At 40.8% G+C, this 6000-nt stretch overlaps 1 long non-coding RNA gene across 1 annotated transcript in view; it reads left to right on the forward strand.

The window, feature by feature from the left end:
• The window catches only part of LOC116702372 (uncharacterized), a 63525-nt gene extending 60316 nt beyond the window's left edge, over nucleotides 1–3209 (forward strand). The window contains exon 3 of the long non-coding RNA XR_004335138.1: nucleotides 3039–3209. This is a non-coding gene — a long non-coding RNA (uncharacterized LOC116702372). The remainder of the gene's footprint in view (nucleotides 1–3038) is intronic.
• Nucleotides 3210–6000: the final 2791 nt, after the last annotated feature.

The raw sequence follows: 6000 nt of genomic DNA on the forward strand, positions 1-6000 counted from the left end.
CAGAGAGAGCATCCAGTCAATTTACCAAAAGACCCCCCCCCACACACACACACACACACACACACACACACACACACACACACACAGCCCAATAAATAGGTGGACACAAGCTCCTTCTACTAAAATATATTTAACCTTGGCATAGACAAGTGCTTTCAGACTAAGACACCATAGAAATTCATGAAAATATAAAAAATGTATACACATTTATTAGTGAAGATGAAAAAAGACGAAACTGGACACAGAAGACTTTTGAATGCAGGTATAGTTTTTGTTTTTTTCCCAGGACCCATTTCAGCCATCTTTTCTCATTTTGGTATTAACATTTTCTCATCCTTCACGCATTTTTCTTTTTGGTATTTATTGATTCAGAAGTGATTTTTAAGGGTTTAAAGAAATAAGCTCAGTGTGGGAAAATAATCATTTGATTCATTCATTGTATGAAATGGATAATTGGTTGAATTCTTTTTCAAAACACCCGTGCCATGTTTCACTGAGTTTGCCTTGAGCGAGCAAATTCCTAAAAAGCACCACATGAGTTCCATTTAGTTTTTATTTCTTTATTTTTTTTGAAAACTAAGTAATTGTTCCAAATGTGCCAATGATACAATACTGCAGTGCTTTCTGTTTGCACTGACTATAACACTGTAAATACAATTCACTAAACCCACAACTCCTACGTGATGATGCTGCTTGTATCCCTTCTTGTTAGTGTTGAGTATCGAGACAGAAATCTGTGAATTCAAAAAGATTTCTTTTTCTCCTGTGCAGCTACTGTCAAACTTCACAAAAAAAAATCCTCATCACAGTGATCAGTGTGTTCCGCTATTACAATTACCACACACTGTCCCTCTGATACCTCTTTGAATCAAATACTGAACCCTTGCAGACTTGAAAGGGGGCTGTCAAAAGTTGGCAGGTCAGCGTAGATTCATGTTGGTTGGACATGGGAACTGTGATTACAACAGTGCACCGGTTTCATTCATGCTTATGATGACCTACGTTTAAGATTTCCTGACAAGAGACACCCAGCCGTTGTAGAAAGTAGTTTACTCAAACAACATATAAAGCCGAAGTGTATCTGTTACGACCGGCTCGTTGTAAGTTTGGACGTGACATATGGGGATCCAGGCTCCAATTATGTTAATTGCTAACTAATTGTTATTGATTAATTGGTTAGTGAAAAAAAAAAATAATTGGGGGGAGAATTTGGAAAAACAGGGACAAAAAGTAGAAAGGGGGTAATGTCAGATGCTAAACTTTAATCTAGACGTGAGATTGCAGGAACTGCAGATGGCTACTTGAGCCCCACCATGGCTGAAAAATTTAGTTTGGAGACATTTTTGGAACAGCCTACCCTTGCCCAACTTCAAAGTTGTAGAAATGATGACCTAATAGCACTAGGGTCTCCTTTTAGTTTTGATATCTCAAAATACTTGGGTAAGAAGGAACTTAGAGATAGGGTTATTGGTAGCTTGGTGGATAAGGTGGTGCTGGTGTTAACGGAGCAACCAGAGCCTGCTGTGCCTTTTGTCAATCATCCAGTAGACGCTGAAACTCCCACAGTCTCCAGGGGGGGCGATAGGGCAGGTGAGCTGGAGAAACCCCTGTTTACTCTACCCAGGTATGACCCATCCCCGCAGAGCAGTACTGGCTCCAGGGACGAGGCATGACTAAAGGTCCGCCTCACCCGAATGCAACTGGAGGCTCAGGAAAAAGAGCACCAGAGGCAGCTGCAGCTCCACTTAGAGGTAAAGCGCATGGAGATTGAGGCTGACAAGGCAGTAATGCTGCGTCGACACAGGACAGAGTGCTCCCAATGATTCAGGTATAGCATCCCCCTCCTCAAATGCTAATACCATGCCTAAAATTGTATTTGATATTGGTAAAAATGTTTCTTTTGTTCCTACAATCCATGAAAGCAAAGTTGATTTAACGTATTTGAGGGAATTGCTATTGCACTGCACTGGCTGCATGAGGTATGGGCACTCTTACTTTAGTGTAAAGTCCATGGTAAGGCTCAAGCTGCTATTGCTTCACTACCTGTAGAAGAGTTTAGACTATGAGACGGTGAAATCCGTAATCCTACAAACATATGAACTAGCTCCTGAAGCGTACGGACAAAAATTTGGAAATCACAGAAAAACTTTTAATAAATGGTGCCTAACTTGTAAATTCACTAACTATAGTGCCTTAAGGGAATTGGTTCTACTGGAAGACTTTAAAAGATGTCTACCAGATTGCAGTGTGATATACCTCAATGAGCAGAAGGTGAATAAGATTTCTGCTGCTGCTATGTTGGCCAAAGAGCATGTGTTGACACATAAATCTGCGTTCTGAGTTTTCTGTTGCACAACTTAAACAACCTTTAGATGTACACGTTTCAACAAAACAAGTTCCTTCCCGAGGCTATTTTGCAGCGGCACCATGGCTCCGCTCGGTGCTTAGCGTCACCCAAGACGATTGTTTTTCCTATCCAGACTAGCCAGACCCTCCTCCGGAGCGCTGTGGAGGAAGGTCTAACAATGCCAGACTACCTTTACAGTTACTTTAACACATTGGTTTTGTTTGTCTTCATTCAACAGATGGATCATAATGCTCATACTGGGTGCCAGTGTCACCATTTGTGTATGTATTACGTGGGTAAAACCTTATTACCACGGTGATGATAGGACCTCTGTGTATTACTACACCCAATACCCACAATACCCTGATAGGAATAGAGGAAAAGGACATGCCAAAAAAACAAACATAAAGAAATACTAAGAATGTTGGATCTGTTACTACACTGACTGGACCAGGTCTCATTTCATTGTTGACACCATGCAGTGTGATCCCTTTAAAGTCTGGTCTGCTCCTACTTAGCTTCTGCGATTATTATTTGAAATATAAAATATTGCTGTGTAAATGCATGAAAGTAATAATCCCTTCTGCCATTGAAGCACACAGACAAGCATACAGGAAGGGTTGATGCTTGAATCAGGGAATGGTCAGTTAATGTTTCTGATTTTGGGCATTTCTTGTCTCTCTGTCCTCAGTTTTGGATGCACAGAAGGGAATGACAGGACTTGGCAGCAGACCAGTGGCATTCAACTGCTAGACCACTCAACAAGTTGGTAGGTGGCACTCGTCTCTAACCCTCTCACTGTCTCTCCATCTGTGTCTCTTGTGTTTCTCACTGGATCACTGCTTGGCATTGTTGATCTGGCTCCCAGTTATTCCCGCTTCGATATATTTCGCAGCCTATCCTGTTCACTTTTGTTGAAATCGTTCTTTCTGCTTCTCTCTCTAAATCTCCCATTAAAGAGCGAGAAAATTAGCACCAATTTGCCTTGATTAAGCTATTCTTCTCGCAGTTGGAGGGAAAAAAAAGACAAAAACCCGCTCTGCAATCTGAACACGTGCAGGGAACAAGTGATTGTGATCAATAAAAAATTAGCGGGGAGAAAAAAAAAGAAAACAAATGAAAAGTAAATGAATGAATTGCCAATTTCTGTTCTTGTCAAGTGTTTTTGGAAGGCAGCTCTTGAGAAAAAGCTGTTTCCGCTAAAGGACTCTGACAGCAGTGTATGTGTGTCGGGGTGGGGGGGGGGGGTGCTCAGCATTCAACAGACAGATCCTGATTATCAGACATTATATTGTAGTGAAAAAGATTCCAAGATGACTATTGTTGTAGATGTCATTAACCTACATTTTTTAAACGGAAATCTTTGATATATGAAATATGATTTGTGTAAATTGTGAAGGATTCACATTGTGGGCATCAACGACTATTGCTCTGTTTTGTTTGAGATGAAGATACTGCTCTCCCGTTTTTTTAAAGTGACTAAACTCAAGAGCACATTATTTGCTGTTTTAGTTTTGTTTTTAATGTTTTTGTGTATTTTGTGTTTGCATGTATGTTTAATTGATCACATGACATTTATATTTTTATTTAACTTTATTTAACCAGGAAGAGACTCATTGTATTTAAAAATATCTGTTTTCAAGAGTGTCCTGGCCAAGACACTCTTGAAAAAGAGATTTTTAATTTTCACTACACCCATCTTTAACTTGCATATCCAGAGAGTATTTGCATATGATTGAGCTTAAATACATTCATTTAATTTTGGGATGTTGCGTTTTCGTTTTGCTTTTTACTGTGGTATCAAATTGGATATCGACATCCTGGATATTTACTGGTATTGGACAACTCAGTTTCTGGTTTTGTGACATCCTTAGAGGAGACAGACAGCTCTTGTCAGAAGCATGTTTATTTGGGGAATTTAATGTAATCATGCCCATATATTTCAGAGTAAGAGTGTATTTTCCACATCAAGATTTTGGCCACTCACAACAACTTACACTAGTTTGGACTATGTGGACTCGCCATTAAGTGGAGAAAACATGCAGTACTAAGATCGTGAACTGGGTCTCTTTTTACTTTCAGGTCTGAAAAGGGAGCCTATGCTAACGTGCTTTAAACCTGCATTCTATCTTATTTCCAACGGCTCCATCAAGAAGTCCATTTGGATAGAAGTTTATAGATAGAACTTCATTTATTATCTCAGTAAGCATTTTCATAATTAGTTTATGGCCTCACTCCCTGGTTTCAAGTGTTCTTCAATACAGGATGATTCATGAATGAATACATGCTCATGAATGGGGGAGGTCGCGGTTTGCCCATCAGCAGAATACTGCCGGATGACTAACGTCAGGTTGAAAATTAGCAAATTTCCCTCTTTATCACTCAGCTTGGTGCAGTGCCAATGAAACCTTAGATGACATGCCTTAGTGCCGCTCCACCATTTCTTTCAAAACGGGTTAAAATGCGTTACATCAGTTATTATTGATTATTAGTATTGTGTTTTTTTTTAATTGTCTTAGGCATTGCCACTACAAGCCTAACTCTAACTCCAACTTTATTCCTAATCCTAGCCTGAATCATAAACATAAAATCTTAAACTCTAAAGCCTGAAGGCTACAGCATGCTCTATGAGATGGCCTGTGTGCACTCCCCTCTGCGGATGTGCATGCACTGTTTGCAAAACTGTCTTGTTAATTTATTAATTCAATATACAACGTAATGATTCTTATATCAGTCAATTTGTTGGATTTGTAGTCTGATTTATAGTTATTATACAATTATGCTTGCTTGAGCTTTCATTTGGAAATGTTTGTAAAATTTCCAACAGCGTTTGAACGCAACACTGGGGAAGCTGACTTTGGAGTTGGCTAATGTTAGCTAGTAATTATTAGTGCACTTCCGCCTCACTCCCGGCCTCTAGGCGACTAGTTCGCCGTGATCAGAGCAGACAGCAGCAAATAGCAGTTGTGGCTGCAGCAGCTAGACCCCAGCCAGACCGGAGCTAATAATACTACCTAGCTCCCGGCGAAGGAGCAGAGCAAAGTAAGCGGACTGCAGCTCCGGTCTGGCCGGGGTCCAGTTGCTGCATCCACTGCTGAAGGTCCAAAGCATGAGTGGACTCTTTGTGGTCGTTTGCAGTCGTTTGACGTTAGCAAACTCCATTTCTAATCAACGTTACGTTACAACAACGTTAGCATTGTACACTGTACACCACGTCTTTGGTTTTCTACGTGCTTCTGGTCTTTTGAGTGTTGGTTGTCTGATTGTATGTTAGTTTTTGAATGAGACCCGAAAAAGAAGTGATTGGGTAAGGTTAACCACATTAGCCAATCATCAACAAGAAGCACAGCTGCAGCTCTGAGGTTTCAGTTTTTGAGAGGCACACGCTGGGAACACATGCTGTTCACAATTTGGTTTGGGGGCATGCGCATCTGCAAAGCCGGCCAAAAAAAACGCATGCAGCCGGCTTAAAATATACACATAAAGACAGAGCCTGACTGACCTTCCTTCACAGAAATGTCTGTAGGCCAAAAGTCCAACTGAGCAGGAATACACAGGGACACACGCACATACAGACTTACACTATTGGCATAAATGGGCTGGTAAGCAGGGGTGTCGGACTCGGGGTGGAAAGGGGACAGAGTACCCAGGAC

This window comes from Etheostoma spectabile, chromosome 2, assembly GCF_008692095.1.
Source record: "Etheostoma spectabile isolate EspeVRDwgs_2016 chromosome 2, UIUC_Espe_1.0, whole genome shotgun sequence".
Lineage (NCBI taxonomy): Eukaryota > Metazoa > Chordata > Actinopteri > Perciformes > Percidae > Etheostoma > Etheostoma spectabile.